This window comes from Peromyscus eremicus, chromosome X (assembly GCF_949786415.1).
Source record: "Peromyscus eremicus chromosome X, PerEre_H2_v1, whole genome shotgun sequence".
Classification (NCBI taxonomy): domain Eukaryota; kingdom Metazoa; phylum Chordata; class Mammalia; order Rodentia; family Cricetidae; genus Peromyscus; species Peromyscus eremicus.
This window is the reverse complement of record NC_081439.1, coordinates 118775840-118793612: the sequence shown is the minus strand read 5'-3', so window position 1 is coordinate 118793612 and position 17773 is coordinate 118775840. Positions and strand designations below refer to the sequence as shown.

The following is a 17773-nucleotide window of genomic DNA, read 5'->3' as shown; positions in this document are numbered from 1 at the left end:
GTCAGTTTCTAAGTTCTCCACACACTCACACACACACAGGGAGGGGAGGTGTCCCACAGCTGTCATGACTGGCCCACAGTATTTTTAATAGATTTTCCCCCAATACTAAGCATCTGTAACAGCTGTCACACAACCTGCACTGGCCAAAACCAGACCAAATCCCAGCATGGACACAGGCATTGGCAATGAAGTTCATCCCCTAGCCAAAGAGCAAGGACAACTGTTGGCTGCTGAGAGAGGGTCAGTCTTATATGAGTGTAATCTCTGATCAATCAAGAATGCTCCAATGTATGGTGATATTTTATTTGTATTAAAATGTTATTTATATGTTAATAAATAAAGTTGCCCGGGGGTCAGAGCTATTAGCAAGCCATAGGAAAACAGGGCAGTGGTGGCGTACACTTGTAATCCCAGCACTTGGTATGCAGAGCTGGGTAAGTCTCTGTGTGTTCAGGGATACAGCCATTATTGGACACACATGCCTTTAATCTCAATACCAAGCAAGGAAAACCTGGAGGCGTATACAGACAGGCCGTGACGAGGCAGTCATGTGTTTGGGTTTACAACCAATGAGAAGGCAGAAAAGGAACACTATATAAAGACATTAACACAGGGGTAGTGAGTTCGGAGAGGTAGGACCACTGCAGGAGGAAGGGTAAGGTTTTAGCTCTTAGTTCTGACCTCTTGGCTTTCTTCTTTGCATTGGTTCTGTGTTTCTTATTTAATAAGAAGGTTGGTTACATCTACACCAATGGAAGGCTATACATCTAAGAAAAAAAAAGGATAGAAAGCTGGGTGGGAATGGGGGTAGATCTGGGAAGATAGGAGAGGGAGGTGAATATGATCAAAACATGTATGAAATTCTCAAAGAACAAATACAATGTTTTTAAAGATACTAAACATCAACAAGCACAAGAGAAATGCAAATTAGAACCATAATATACTACCACACACAGTCTCAAATGACTAAAACTGAAAACATTGACAACATGAAGTTGTAGGGAGAATATGAGCCAAAAGGCATCTCAGAAAAATTGTTGGTTGGAAACCAAAGTGAGTACAACCAATTTATAAAACAATATCCCAGAATGACACAGATCTTGTGAAATTAAATATGTGTTTAATGTACCATTAGTAATTCCACTTTCAGACATCCATCTCAAAGAAATTAATATATAATGAGAATATCCATGCTCAAAAGTTTATAGCCAGGCCTGGAGAGATGGCTCAGTAGTTAAGAGTACTGGTTGATCTTCCAGAAGTCCTGAATTTAATTCCCTGCAACTATGGTGGCCCACAACCATCTATAATGGGATCTGATGCAATTATACATGCAGACAGAGCACTCATACAAAAAAAAAAGAAAAGAAAGAAAAAGTTTATAGCCATATGATTTATAATAGCTCCAAATTGGCACTAAATAGTCATAATCCTATATGTTCATGAACAAACTATACAATTAAAATAAGCCACTAATATGCACAAGATGAATGGTTCTCAAAATATTATGCTAAGTATAAGAAATCAAACACAAAACAGCCTTTATCTAGTAACTGATGGAAGCAGATGCAGAGATCACAGCCAAACACCAGGCCAAGCTCCAGGAGTCCAGTCGAAGAGAGAGAAGAGGGATTCTATGAGCAACGGGCATCAAGATCATGATGGGGAAACCTACAGAGACAACCAAATCAAACTAGTGGGAACTCATGAACTTTAGATCAACAGCTGTGGAGCCTGCATGGGACTGAACTAGGCCCTCTGCATAGCAAGACAGTTGTGTAGCTTGATCTGCTTAAGGGGCCCCCTGACAGTAGGGTCAGAATCCATCCCTGGTGCATGAGCAGGCTTTTCAGAACCCATTACCTATGGTGGGACACCTTGCACAGCCTTTGACCTGCCTCTACTAAATGTACCTCCCCATGGGAGGCCTTACGTTCTTGTAGGAGGGAATGGGGAAATGGGTTGGAAGGGGGAGGCAAGAGGGGCGGGAGGAGGGAAGAGGGGGATCTTTGATTGTTATGTAAAATGAAAAAATTCTTAATAAAGAAACACAGTAACAGAAAAAGTTAAATTAGTAAAGACAGGATTCTTAAAAGAATATGAATAGGAACAAGGAAACTTTTCAAGTTATGGGAATGAACCTCAACTTGATTTTGGTAGTGATCAGACAAATATATATAATCATTGATATCCACTGAACTACATATTTTAAATAGGTGGCTCTTGTGCAAATTATAGTTCAGCAAAGCTGAAATTTTTTTTTAATGAGGGAGCATTAATTGTGTTTTGTTGACATGCCAACCCATGCTAGTTGTCTAGAGTCTGTCTGTTATAAACATCAAAGTCACTTTTTTTTTTGTTTTTTGGGTTATTTTTGTTTTTAAAGACAGCATTTCTCTTTGTAACAGCCCTGGCTGTCCTGGGACTCGCTCTGTAGCCCAGGCTGGCCTCGAACTCACAGAGATCTGCCTACTTCTACCTCCTGAGTGCTGGGATTAAAGGTGTGTGTCACCATGCCCAGCTTCTAGTGGACAATCACAGCAGAAAGCACAACAGCATTCACAGTATATTCAGCCTGCCTTCTTGGAGAATGCCATGTGGAATACTCCTGCATTACAAACATTAGCCATCTCTGATGTTGCTTCCTCCAATTTTTAGGCCTTTTTTGAGGTTTCCTTCCTCCCTTGAGAGTCTGAGGTTAGGCAGGAGAGCCAAACTGAGAGAACTCTGGGAAGAAGGAGGGCAGAGTCACCAGCCAGATGCAGAGGAAGCAGGAGATGAACACACTGTGCTGAAAAAAGGTACCACCACATGGTAGAGCATAGATAAGAAATATGGGTTAATTTAAGTTGTAAGAGCTAGTTAGTAACAAGCCTAATCTATCGACTGAGCATTTATAATTAATAATAAGTCTCAGTGTGGTTATTTGGGGAACCAGTGATCCAGAAGAAAAACTCCACCTACAGGGGCCAAGAGATGAATGTCATGGTTTGAATGTGATCCAAAATAAATTTTTCTTCCCTTAATAAAAAAACGAAGCAATGGAGTCTAACTTCCCAAAACAATATAGTTTCATTTCACACATACATGTACACACATACACATGCACACAAACAATGAGTGAAGGAGGTGTTAAGCCACCATGTGACATGGGCCAACCACCTAATTACAAAGCAATCTGGGACCTATAACTAAAACCCATCATAAATAAATGCCTACTGAACATAGTCTCAGTGGTGCTCAAAAGGCAGGCTGCAAGAAGGGGGAGGCCTTACAAGATGGAACTAACAGACACACACCATGAAGTTCCCAAAGGCATTTGTCTCCTCAGTAACACTGTAAAACAGGAGATACCATCTCACTCATCCTTCCTGTGCAGCCCAGTGCTGGATCCACAATAGGTGCTCAGGAAGTGTAGACAATTCTTGCCTTAGTATCATCTGGAAGGAGTATGATCTCTTTACACAGCTAGTGTGTTACCTCTATGACAGTTTGGTACCTTAGTACACATTCTCTAACACATACTAGGACTGGCCCCAGGAAAGCCTTATTGAATGAATACCTTCTTCCTCCCTCCCACATTATTGAATCCTTATCTAGTCTCTGACCAAAGTCCTGAATTTAGTCATGGGCTTATGTTTCCTACTGGTCAGCTAGATGCCTCCAGGCAATTTCACTCTGGAATGCTTCATCTCCTAGACAGTAATAAAGGAATAGAAATCCTACCACCTTCATGAGATTTGGAGAAGACTAAATGAGAGAATAAAGGTCAAACTCTGAGCAGAGGGCATGGTACCCAAAAATCCTACAGAAGTGGCAGCTGTTTCCCATAGCATTTTCAAAAACCCTGGCTGTCTGCCCACAGAGTTCCATGGATTGGAAAAGCTCATAATACCATGGCAAGGAGAAATAAACAGATAGAGTAGCACTGATTTTCAGGGAAGTGAAGGTGCTGTATATGGTACTGCAATGAGGAGTTCCTGTCATTCTACATTGTCTAAACTCATGGAAAATACAACACTAAGAGTGGCCTGATGGAAACCATGGTTGTCCTGTACATTTGTCCATCATAACAAAGACACTGCTCTGTTAGGGATGTTGTTAGGGGAGGTCTGTGGAGGAGTAGAAAGTAGGAAATCTCTATACCTTCTGCTCAATTTTGCCACGATACTGAAACTGCTCTAAAATAAAGCTTATGTCAAGTGAAGTTTTATATGAAAAGAAAATCTTTATTTTCTGGGACAAATGCTCAAGAGAACATTTACTAGGTTGAGTGATAGCTGTGTAGTCATTTTTTAAAATTTTTATACTTTCTTTTCTTTTTCTATTTTGAGATAGGATCTCATGTAGCCAAGGCTGACCTTGAACTTCCTTTATCAATGAAGCTGGACTTGAACTCTTAATCCTCCTACCTTTATCTCCTTAGTGCTGCACTTTTAAAATAAACTGAATTTTGTGGTGTGGCTGTGCCTCATCACATTCCTACAACAGTATATGAGTAATACAATGTCTCCATGTCCTCACCATCATTGATATTGTGATTGAAAAGTGCATAGTGATATCTCACTGTCATTTTAATTCAGAATTCATGTTCAGATAATTATGTGGAACATCATTTTATGTGCATATTTGCCATACACATATCCTCTTTAGTGAAATGACTTTGGAGATCTTATATCCAATTTCTGATTGTTTCTACTGTGGAGTTCTTTATATATTCTAGATCCCAGTCTTTTGTCATATGCTAATGTCTGTAAATATTTTCACCTAAGCTAAAGGCCATTGCTTTTTGAATACACACTTGCCAAGCAACAGTTCCAATGCTGATGAGTTTCAATTTATCAAGTTTTCCTTTAATGGATATTACTTTTGCCACTGGCATTTCAGATGATAGGTCACATTTGTTAAAGAAAAGCAACTGAGATTAATTAAATCTGATAAAGGCTCTAGAACTGGGCAACACTCAAGACTGAAGATGGTTCAGAATACTCCTGTTTCAAATGTGAATCTTTATTTATCACTAAAAGAATAGGAAACAACATGTAAATGTTGGCTAATTGGTACAGGTGGGCATTTGCCTTTATTATACACATTTGGCAACCTTATAAGCACAGATTAGATGACAATTTGGCTACCATGATTGACTGAAGCTGGTCTGCTTAGATAGGCAGGGGATATTTCAGTTATGGCTTGCTTTTGTACATCAAGCTATGGTGCGGTTCATTATACATGAAGGCTACTTTGGGGCAAATCTTAAGTATTAATCTTGTTAACTTGGATTGAAAACTGCCCAGGAAGTTAATAAAGCATACTTCTGAGTGTATCTGTGGTGTGCTTCTAAAGTAAAGCTTCTAAAGAGCTTACTCCTAAGGGAGTAAGGCTCATCCTGAATGTGTGCAGCACCATCCCATAGACTGGGAGCCTGGATGGAATAAAAAGGGTAAAACAAGGACCCTCAGAATAGCCTCAGAACAATCTCTAATTCAGTCTTTGTGTGCCTCCCTCCCTTTCTCCCACCCTCCTTCCTTTTCTTTTTGACTGCTAGGAGGAGAGAAGCCGCTACCACATATTTCTTCCATCAGAGTGTTCTAACCTACTATGGATCTAGAATCAACATAGCCAAGGACAATGAGTTAAAACTTAACCATGAACCAAAGTAAATAATCTGTGCCTCCAAGTTATTTATTTCAAGCATTTTGTGGAAGCGATCAAAATCTGACTAAACAAACATAGGAGGTTTAGGGCATGTTTGTTCCGGCTTAGTAGAGTGGACCTGTCCTCTCTGTCCTGTAGCCCAGTTCTCTTCCGGGCTCTGCTGCTGGAGTCAGCCCTTCATCACTGTGCACCAGGTAAGCCCCAAACATTGCCTCAGCCAGTCCTCCCAACCACAGTGACCTATGGATTTTCTCAAGGTCCCACAGCTGGAAAGTGGAAAAACTAAGACGAGGAGGTTTGATCTCTTTCTGCTGCCATGCGCCTGTCCATGAGGTCATTTCCTGTGGCACCACTGGGCCTATGCACATCTATTTCTAAGAAGACCCCCTGGAGACTGGCTGTAAGACAGATTGCTAAACGGTCTTACTAATAAAAACCCCGGAGCCTGATATTGGGGTGAAAAACTGAGAGATCCGAGGAATAGGACAAGCCACAGCCAACCTTACCTCGCCAACTCCTCAGCTTCAAAGAGAGCTACTTCCTGTCTACCAATGCCTATATGCCTTTCTGTTCTGCATCTCACTTTCTCTCTCTGCCCAGCTACATCACTTCCTCTACCTGCTCAGCTCTGTCACTTCCTGTCTGTCTGTACAGACCTCCAGACCTTTATAGTTAACTAGTGTTGGAATTCAAGGCATGTGCCACCACACCTGGCTCTGTTCCCAGTGTGGCCTTGAACTCACGGAGGTCTGGATGGATCCCTGCCTCCTAAATGCTAGGATAAAAGGTGTGTGCTACCATTGCCTGACTTCTATGTTTAATATAGTGGCTGGCTTTTTCCTCTCATCCTTAGATAAGCTTTATTGGGGTGCACCAAAAAATATCACTACACTTTCTCATCCAATGTATGGTAGAGATCCCTAAGTTCCTCTACCACTCCTATGCTTGTTTCTTTCACAAATTCTAATCTTCTTGTACTGGCTCTGGTAAATTATATGTTTAGACCATGGTGATCCTATTACTTTATCTATAGCAGCAGGTAAAGTGAGATGCAGAACAGAAAGGCACATAGGCATGGGTATACAGGTCTCTTTGGCTGAGGATTTCCAAGAGGTAAGAACGTGGCTGGCTTCTTTCTGCTTTTCTGATCTCTCAGTTTAAACCCCAATATCTGGCTCCAGGTTTTTATTAATAATACCATTTAGCAATTCGTCTTACAAGAAAGCACTTGCTTGGTCAGTTCAAAACCATCACCCTGGTCCCAGATCCATTGCACGAAGTAGAGAAGGGGAAGTTCCCCTTTTCTATCTGAAGACATCATAAACCACAACATGAGGTGAAACTCAGAAAAATCTCTAACACACCTATGAACCTAAACTCACTAATAAAATTGTTTTCTTTATTGTAGCTACTTGCCTGAGAATTTTACATAATCATAGAATATAATGGATATGGAAGGACAACCACAGTATTGGGAATAGTCAGTCTTCATCATTAACTTGACTGGATATGTAATCCTCTGTGAGATGCACTAGAGAGATTTCACTGAATGTGGATGTCACCATCCCATGGCCTAGAGTCCTGCACCAAATAAATAGGGAAAACAAGAAAATGGCAGACAGGTGTCAGATTTCCCCTTCCTCTACTTCCTAGTCTACCATATGGCAAGTCTCAGTCACAAGTTCCTGCCACCATAAACTCCACCAGTCCTTCCCTGTGGTAGTTTGAAAGAAAATGGCCCCCAAAGGGAGTGGCACTATTAGGAGGTGTGGTCTTGATGGAGGAAGTGTGTCACTGTGGAGATGGACTTTGAGGTCTCTTATGCTCAAGCTACTCCCAGTGTCACAGATCACTTCCTGTTGCCTCTGAGTCAAGATGTAGAACTCTCAGCTCCAGTACCATGCTGCCTGCACACTACCATGTCCTGCCATGATGATAATGGACTGAACCTCTGAAAATGTAAGCCATCCCAGTTAAATGTTTTCCTTTGTAAGAGTTGCCGTGATCATGGTGTCTCTTCATAGCAATAGAAACCCTAACTAGGACATTCCCCAATGGGCCAAAGGAAATCTTTCTTTCCATAAGTTTCTTTTTGTCGACTACTTGAACACAGAGACAAGTAAGGTAACTAATATACTTGCCTAGGTTATCTGCTTTAGTATTTACTAACATTGCTGTAGTTAACAAAATAGTGTCATGAAATAGAAGGTTTTACTTTTCCAATAGAAGGTCATATAATGGAACCTGATCCAGGAGAAGCCAAAGACCAAAATGAAGTCAGGACAGTGACAGCAAACAAAATATTATAGATGTATATCACCTCAATGGAGATAGTCTCATGGATTACTGTGGTGGTATTGTGTTCCCCAAAATATTGTACACCCTAATAAACTTATCTGGGGTCAGAGACAGAACAGCCACTAGATACAAAGGCTAGAAAATGGTGGCATACACGCCTTTAATCCTAGCACTCCAAAGGTAGAAATCCCTCTGGATCTCTGTGAGTTCAAGGCCACATTGGAAACGGCCAGGCATGGTGACACACGCCTTTAATCCCAGAAAGGGAGCCTTTAATCCCAGGAAGTGGTAGTAGAAAGCAGAAAGGTATATAAGGTGTGAGGACCAGAAACTAGAAGCATTTGGCTGGTTAAGCTTTTAGGTTTTGAGCAGCATTGTTCAGCTGAGAGCCATTCGGATATGAGGACACAGAGGCTTCCAGTCTGAGGAAACAAGATCAGCTGAGAAGTTGGCCAGGTGAGGTTAGCTGTGGCTTGTTCTATCTCTCTGATCTTCCAGTATTCACCCCAATACCTGGCTCAAGTTTGATTTTATTAATAAGAACTTTTAAGATTCATGCAACAGATTACTGTTCTCATTATGACTCAGAGATTACCTGATGGGGGTCACCTTGAGTCCCTGACGCTACTATTACTTTAGTCCAAAGGCAGAAAATTTAACCCTAAGCCCTAACGGGATGAGAAATGGTCCCTTATGAGCCCAAGGACCTGGGTGAAACATGACATAGGACTCAGCAACTTCTAGGACACATCCATAGACCTAAATTGCTTCTTTTGTTGTAGCTACTTGGCCTAGAAAGTCACACAATCATATAGTATGGTGGACATGGAAGGACAGTCATGGTAGTCCTGCAAATGTGTATGGTTTACTTCAGAAAATGTTGGCAATAACTGATATTCTGGAATTGAGGTTAGTTTAGGACACAATATTGATTCCTTTCTACTCCCCAGATCTTCCTGGAATATGAGCCCAGATATTCCAACTCAAACTCCTGAAAGATGTGGGCTAAGAGGATGGTTCCTACCTTTGAGCTCAGAATTCCCTAGTATAAAACAAGGCCCATAGTCAGGCAAATGTAACAAAACACCAGCTACTTCAGAAAAGCAGGAAGTAGGATCTAGGGGATATGGGTGTTTAGACTTCAATAGTATTTGAACCATAATTTTGCCGTGTTACTCAGCCTAATTTCTAACTCCCAAACCTCCCAACTCAGCCTCCCAATTGCTGAGATCACAGCCAATAGAATTTTTAATACTATTTTGCCATAAACAACCCAAACCATATAGACTGTTTCAACGACTATTTCAGCCAACCTCCACACAGCTTAAACAATAGCTCTATGTTCTGTCTGGTATCTTTTCTTATCTGATCTCCCTGATGTTGAGGTCATTCATGCATATCTAGATTCTTCCTTTCTGACTAGTTCTCTAGACTGATGATTCACTGGTTGGTGTTAAGTTGGCATCTCCCTAGAACGTTATCTCTTAACTTGGATGTCCTAGCATTATGCATTACAGTTGTAGGCAAACATTGCTTTATCCCCATACCAAGCCTCCACATAGCAAACCTCATGAGACACATTCCTTTAAGAAAGATGTGAATAATTATAAAACTTTTAAAAACATGGTCTTTATATCATGGTATCCTTCAACATACCTGAGTAATAATAGATATACAGTCTAGTAGATCAGCTTCTTCGTCTATTAAAAGGTTTCTCTGACTACTTTGTAGGGTTTTCCCAGGATAAAGCAAAATGGATGCTGGAAAAGGACTGTGGGAAGGTATAAGGCACCATAAAATTGGGTTGTCACTTAAACTCTACTGAAAATGTTTCTGAATTCTCTGTAATCTAGCCTCTACTCACCTTTTCCAATGCAAACTCTACCCAGTGCATTTCCAACAAAGTCCAGCAAGCTCATCATGGCATTTCATGTGGTAGCTTGTTGAGGGAGGCAACTTGCCCTAAAAAAGAAAAAAGGGTACAATTGAAAACAGGAGCAGTATCTTAGTTTTATTTCTGTTGCTATGATAAAGCACATTGACAAAAGCAACTGAGAGAAGGAAAGGGTTTATTTTATCTCAAAGTTCTAGGTCACTGGCCATAATTGCAGGACAGTCACAGAGGTGGAGCTTGAGAAATCTGGGCACTTTGTATCCCGAGTTAAGGGTAGAGAGCAAGAAATGCAAGCATGCATGTTTCTTCTGTTCAGCTAGTTGTCTCCACTCGCATACAGTTCAGAACCTCTTGCTTAGAGAATAGTGTCACCCACAGTGGGAGGGCCTCGAACCTCAATTAACATTATCAAGGTAATCCCCCATACATATGCCAACAAGCCAGCCTGATCTAGAGAATCCCTCACTAAGAGCCACTTCCCAAGTGATTCTAGACGATGTCAAACTGACTTAAAACTAACCATTACAAGTTAGAAAAGTTGATCAGTCCCCTATGACTTAGCCAGAATGTTCACTATACCTCACATAACCTTCCTGCAACATCAGCAGGCTTTAACTTTGAACAAGTTAAAAAGAAAGCCTGATACAATGTTACCAGTTTGTGATGTTTACAAGATACACAACATATTGAAAAGTCATTCCTGCAACCTGATCACTTATCTCACTCCTTAGGAAAACCTCTTCTGGCTTTATACCTTGTTGAAATCTCCTCACCTTTGGGGATCCAACTCCAGATCTCTGTCTCTCAAGAACCTCCCTAAAACATTCAATCTCCTCTCTTTGACTATCTACAAAACCTAGAATCTACATCCAAACAATTCAGCATTTACCGATAATATTTTTTTTCATTTTTTTTATTAAGAAATTTTCTACTCAATCCACATACTATCCACAACCCCCCTCCTCCCTCCTCCCACCCCCCAGCCCTCCTTCCCAAGCCACCCTGCAACCCCACATCCCCAAAATCGAGGTCTCCCATGGGGAGTCAGCAGAGCCCAGCACACTGAGCCTAGGCAGGTCCAAGCCCCTTCTCACTGTACCAAGACTGTGCAAGGTGTCACACCTCTTCAGATTGTATAAATCTTTCGCCTTTTACTGATAATATTTAACACATATTCTCCATAATTGCTTTTAATTGGTTTTACTCATATCCTTGACCTCTGTATCTTTCTGTATTTTGTTGTAGTTTCTTGTAAAATACTAGGTACGGAATAAGTGTTCAATAATTTTTTTCCTGGATAAGTATATTTGAAGGCTACAGAAAAGGGAACTTATTGATACTGAGAAATGCCTTCATCCATGTGATGGTTAATCCTGATTATCAACTTGAGTGGCTTTAGAATCACCTAGGAGACATGCCACTAGGTATGTGTGAGAATGTTTCTATAGAAATTTAACTGACTGAGGATGGAAGACCCATACTGAATGTAGTCAGAATCACTCCATAGACTGGGGTACTGGGCTGAATATAAAGGGGAAAGAGAAAGTGAATGAGCCACCAGCACCACCACCTCCTGCTTTCTGACTGCAGATGCAATGTGACTGACTGCCTCACACTACTGCTACAATGGCTTCCCTGTCATGATGGACTATATCCCTTCAATCCTCCCTTAAATTGTTTTTGTTGTTGTTTTTGTATGTTTATTTGTTTGTTTGTTTGGTTTGGTTTTTTGAGACAGGGTTTCTCTGTGTAGCTTTGGCGACTGTCCTGGAACTCATTGTGTAGGCCAGGCTGGCCTCGAACTCAGAGATCCGCTTGCCTCTGCCTCCCAAGTGCTGGGAGTAAAGGTCTGTGCCACAACTGCCTGGCTCCTTAAATTGTTGTTGTATTTTGTCACAGCAAAAACAAAGGTAATTAACACAAACTACCTCACATTTTTATCCCTAGCTGCCTTTTAATACAAAGTTGATGTCTAGTTTGTACTTTTTGTGAGACTTGATTGTTCTTAGTAAAAATTTGTTCACCTGCTAATGAATAAAATGTGCAGTTTTTCTTTTAGATAGATAATTTATTTTCCCCTGGAGAACTAGGAGGATCTCATATTATTATTTCACGTATGTTTTCATTTAACATTCTGTGGGGGTCTGCTACCTACCATTAGGATAGGAAGGTGAAAGAAATCCCACTTCTTATGGAGATCTCCAAGGATCTTAGTTAAATACAATAGAAGAATGTTTGGAGAGTCTGGACAGGGTATCATAGTTTCACAAAGGAAAAAACAAAGGCTTATTCAAGGTCCTACAGGCTCTTAGCCTAAAAGGAATCCATCTCTCTACAGTAGAGCAAATTTTAGGTGCAAGAAAAATGTAGACGTTTTTAAGTATTTAACAGGTTTTTCTGATTCCTATTACAAATGTTCAACAAAAATAAATAGTAAATTCTTAACATGAAGCCAATACAATGTCCTAATTGATAGCTCTATACCTAGCATACTTCAAACAATAAAAACTGCAACTGGACTTGCATACTAAGGAATTGTCATTTACTTTCTTGAAAGAAAGCATTGGAAATTTCTAGTAGTGGTCCACACTTACATTGTTTCTACAGATGCCCAACTCTGTAAAAATGTCCTAGAATCTTTCATCCATATACTTGCAAAAAAATTTTCTAATGATTCTTCAGACATAAATCCTTAATACGATCATGTTCGGGAGTTTCCATTCAAATCCCTCAACTGGTCTTTCTAGAGCTTTTCCTCAAGGCTGCTCTGATTCTAGAGACACTGACTTTTCTTCCACCAAGGTTCTCTTTTAACAAAGCACTGAAGCATTAACATTGCTTAATTCAGAAACTTGGGAAGAGAGTTGCTGAATATGAATGTGGAGCTCTGGATTTGAGCCAGGCCCAAGGAAAGCTGTTCGCTGAGCCAGGTTCACTTCAGCGATCTCAGCTTCCCTTTCTTTCTTAAACCCCTCTCTCCATTGTGCCCAATGTTTTACACCTCTGTGTGTATGTTAGTGATTTCATTATCCATTTCAGAAATGTTTGCACTCTGAAATAAGCTCTGGACGGCAGCCTAAAGAAAACTCAGGGATGCCCTTGCTGTGATCTGATCTGAGAGGCAACATATTTTCCCATCCAGGTTCCCCAAAAAGTCCATCACGGAGTAATCACTTTCTTCAATGACTGAGTCTATTTCTTGAATCATGAATTCTGGTACAAGGTTCAGGAGGAACTTCTTGTGTTAATTCTGCGTCCAAACAATAGTCTGGCCAATAGTATTTGCACATAGAAATACACAACTATACAATCATCTGTGCAGTTGGGGAGGAGTGATAAGGTGATTTATCTTCAGACTTTAAAAGTATCTAACAACATGAGGAATGGAGGCAAATTAGGAGGGCAAGCCCATTGCTGTAACATGAGGTTCCAAAGTGGGACAGAACAGACCATTGGCCTTCTTCGACAGAGAGCTCTAGCTTTTCATTTTTGAGGCATAGTCTTTTTTAGTAATTTATTTAAATGTATTTTATGTGCATTGGTGTGAGAGTGTCAGATCCCTTGGAACTGAAGTTACAGACAGTTATGAGCTGCCATGTGGGTGCGGGGAATTGAACTCAGGACTCTGGAAGAGCAGCCAGTGCTCTTAACTGCTGAGCCATCTCTCCAGCCCCTGAGGCATAGTCTTACTCTAGCCCAGGAGAGCGTCTAACTCATAGTCCCCTGGCTTAGTTTCTCAAAGAGTTAGAATTACAGGTTTGTGTCACCACACTAGGTCTAAGTTTATATGTTTTAGACAGTAGGTAGTTGTTCTAGTTTGCTCGCTGTTGTTTTCATAGACACCATGTCAAAAAATAATTTGGAGAAAAGGGTTCATTTCATCTTCCATTTTATAGTCTATCACTGTGGGAAGGCAGGGCAGGAACCTGGGAGCAGGAACTCTGGCACAGACCGTGGAGGAACACTGTTTACTGACTTGCTCAGGCCCATCTGCCCAGGGATGGCACCGCCCACAATAAGCTGAGCCCTCTGACATCAATAATCAATCAAGAAAAGGCCCCACAGAGTTGTCTACAGACCAATCTCATGGAGGCAATTCCTCAACTGAGGTTCCCTCTTCCCAAGTGACTCTAGTTTGTGTCAAGTTGACAAAAAATTAACCACCACTCTGGTCATTTTATTAACTAGTTTCACTTGTTCAGTATATGCCAGAAGTATGCTATAACGAATATAGGAGGTAAGTTCTATTATTCCCCCTTTGTACAGAGGAGAGTGAGACTGAAAGGTATCTCAACCTGTCCAAGGCGGAGACTAGTTTTATGCATGCCAAGGTTTGTTCGACTCCAAAGTTAGGTCAATAGGTTCTTCATTAAACTGGATGACCTGACTACAGTCACTGGTAAATTTGCCTCCACAAAGGTGCCTCTTGTCCATTTATCTGCTCCTGACATGGCAACCCTCATGTCAGGGCTTCTCTTATCTTTTGTACTTAGTGTTCTCACTCCCTTCGAGAATCTCCAATATCCTCCCCACCATCCAGTTCACAAGGCTTATCAGAAGGCTAGCTCTCTGCCGCCCCCTCCTGGTGTAACATAGGACATGTCCCAGTGTCAGTGGTACTAAAAGGTGGTGGCATTGACCAACAGGACTTTGTCATTTGACCTCCACGTAGGTTTCCCAGACACTGCGGCTGATACCTATTTCAGACATTGCACATTTAAAGATGTTATCTCCAGATCAGCTATTCTCTGCATTCTCCTCTAGGGAAAATCAAATGGCAAGGTGACAAAGTAAATAGGATATGTTATTTGGACACTGAAAGCACTGAACAATGTAATTATTGTGTTGTAAAACTTAAGACTGGATGAAAAGCTTAACAGAATATAAAGGATACTTGTTTGGTGTCTAGATTTCATGCTGAGTGAGACTCCTTGAGGGAAAGCATTTTTGACAAGTACTCCTACTGAACTTTGAGAATGGCTTTCAACAGATTCTTATCCTTAGCACAACAGGAAATGCTAGAATTACAGGAGACTTTGCTAGGATGTAGTGTTAGCTAGTTTTTTCTTGACACAACAAGACACACAACTTGACACAAACAAGAATCTCTTGGGAAGAGCAAACATCAATTAAGGACTTACATCTGGCAGACTGCCCTATAGGCAAATCTGTGGGATGTTGTCTTGACTGATGTGGGAAGATCCAGCCTACTGTGGGTAGTGCCACCCCTGGGCAGGTAGGTTTGGGCTATACATTAAAGTATATAACCAAGAAACAAACAAAGAAACAGAATGAAAAACCCAAAAATCCACAGGTTGAGCAAGCCAGTAAGCATTGTTCCTCCATTTGTTGTCTCTACTCCAGTTCTTCCCTCCAGGTTCCTGATTGAGTTCCGGTCCTGCCTTCCCTGGATGATGGAGTGTGACTGGAAAATGTAAGCCAAACGAACACTTCCTTCCCCAAGTTGGTTTTTGTCTGTGCTTTATCACAATAGAAATCAAACTAAAGCAGGTATACCAGGTATTGTTCAGTAAGTTATTAGCTTTACATGGCTATGGCCAAAACACCTGAGAGAATAATGTAAAGCAAGCATTATTATTTATTATCACATACTAACTATACATCATAATGGGTTTCATTATGATGTTTTCATACATATATATGTAATGTGTTTTGATCATACGGATCCCCATTTGTCCCCCTCCCACTTCTGCCAATCTATTTCATCTTCCCAACTAGTCCCCTTCTTCTGCTTTCATGTGTGTGCATGTGTATGACTCAGTGAGTTTAATTACGGTTGCTTACAGGGCAGGGGCAACTTACCAGTAGCTACCCATTGTCCTGGTTAGTTTTTATTGTCACCTTGACACAACCTGGGAAGAGGGAGTCTCAACTAAGGGATTGCACAGATCAGATCAACCTGTGCTCTTGTCTGTGGGGAAATTACCTTAATTATGAACTGATCGATTCAGAAAGGCCTAGCCCAACTGTTGCCAGAAGTACCATCCCTGGGCAGGTAGTCTTGGGTTGTATAAGAAAGCTAACTGAGCCGGGCGGTGGTGGCGCACGCCTTTAATCCCAGCACTCGGGAGGCAGAGGCAGGCGGATCTCTGTAAGTTCGAGGCCAGCCTGGGCTACCAAGTGAGTTCCAGGAAAGGCGCAAAGCTACACAGAGAAACCCTGTCTCGAAAAACCAAAAAAAAAAAAAAAAAAAGAAAGAAAGCTAACTGAACATGACCCAGAGCCAGAGAGTCAGTAAGCAACGTTCCTCCATGACCCCTGTCTCTAGTTCCTGCCTGACTTTTCTTAACAATGGACTGTGGCCTGGATAGGTAAGCTGAAATAAACCCTTTTCTGTCCAAGTAGGTTTTGTTCAGTTTTTTTTTTTTAATCACAACAACAAAAAGTAGAGTAGGGCCGGGCAGTGGTGGCACACGCCTTTAATCCCAGCACTCGGGAGGCAGAGGCAGGCGGGTCTCTGTGAGTTCGAGGCCAGCCTGGACTACCAAGTGAGTCCCAGGAAAGGCGCAAAGCTACACAGAGAAACCCTGTCTCGAAAAACCAAAAAAAAAAAAAAAAAGTAGAGTAGGACAACCAGTGAAGAAACTCTCTCTCCCTCCCCATCCCTCCCGAAACAGTCATTAACTGCTACTAAATACTCAGGGGGGTGGGGCCTCATGATCCCCTTCTCCCCTCAGTGATGCAGTTTTGAGGGGTCCAATTCTATGCAGGTCTTGTGGCGCTCACCACAATTACTGAAACTAGAAGGACAATGGTCATGTCATGTCAGAAAGACAGCATCCCACAACACTCCACTCCCTCCTGTGACTCTTACATTTTATTATACTTGTTATTAGTTTATTATCATTATCATTTGGCCATGGTTTCTGTTCATAGTCCTGGGCTAACCTGTTATTTCTGGCCCCCTCAGGAGGCATCATCATAGCAACAGGAGCTTGTTTTAGAGGCTACTCATCTCCTAGCATTCAGGAAGTAGAGAAAGAAAATGCCCATGCTTGATGACTTTCTCTTTTGCCCCATTGTATTCCATCTAGGACTCTAAGGGATGGCACTTCCCATATTCATGATGAGCCTTCCTTCCTTAGTACATTCAGAGGTGTGTTCTTACTGATCTCTTGGGTGCTTTTCTACCCAATCAGGTTGACAACCAAGACTGATGATCATCACATCTAGAAAAGTACTCTTGCAATTTTTGTCTTCAAAATGAAGTCGTTAGCATGGTCAGTCCTTTGGACAAGGTGAGGGAATTCAACAGAATCTAAGAGAGCCACCTTGCCTAGAAGAAAATGTTACTAATACAGAACCTCTTCCTGTGTTCTCATTCCAGCATTGCTACTAATTAGAAATGAAGTCTGGGGAATCAAGAAGAGAAAAGGTGGGAGGGTGAAGAAGGCCTACCAAACTAACCATATGAATACTGGTTTTTGATCCAATGTAAAAAAAATGTGCTAATTGTAGTTGTTAGACAAAGGAAAGGTACCATTAAGAAAGCAATCAGGTCTGGGAGGGTTAAAACTAGGTCCCCTATGAGCTACATCATACATACTTTTAAATGTTTGTGTGAGAAGAAAGATATGACTAGATAATTTCCAAGGTCTTGGAATGACTCAGCACTGAACACCTGGAAGAGTGCCTGGCAATCAGGAGATAGCCAGAATGAGTAGTGTTAGGAAAGAAAGGAATTGATTTTACTTTTTGTCTAATTGTTGTGCTTCTGTTGTTGCTGATGTTATTTTGGGCTCATGAGAGACTCTGTTGAACAGGAATGCTGGGGGAAAGGAGGTCAAAACCCATCACGGTAATCGCTAATGTTGTCTTACATAGTTGCAAGTTAGTGTTTATAATGAAAGTACATTTTAAGGCACCTTTTCCCCAGCTCTCTATCTCTCTGTTTCTGTCTCTCTC

At 41.3% G+C, this 17773-nt stretch overlaps 1 pseudogene; it reads left to right on the top strand.

The window, feature by feature from the left end:
- Positions 1-166: 166 nt before the first annotated feature.
- Positions 167-17773, top strand: part of LOC131900214 (pre-mRNA-splicing regulator WTAP-like) — a 30212-nt pseudogene continuing 12605 nt past the window's right edge.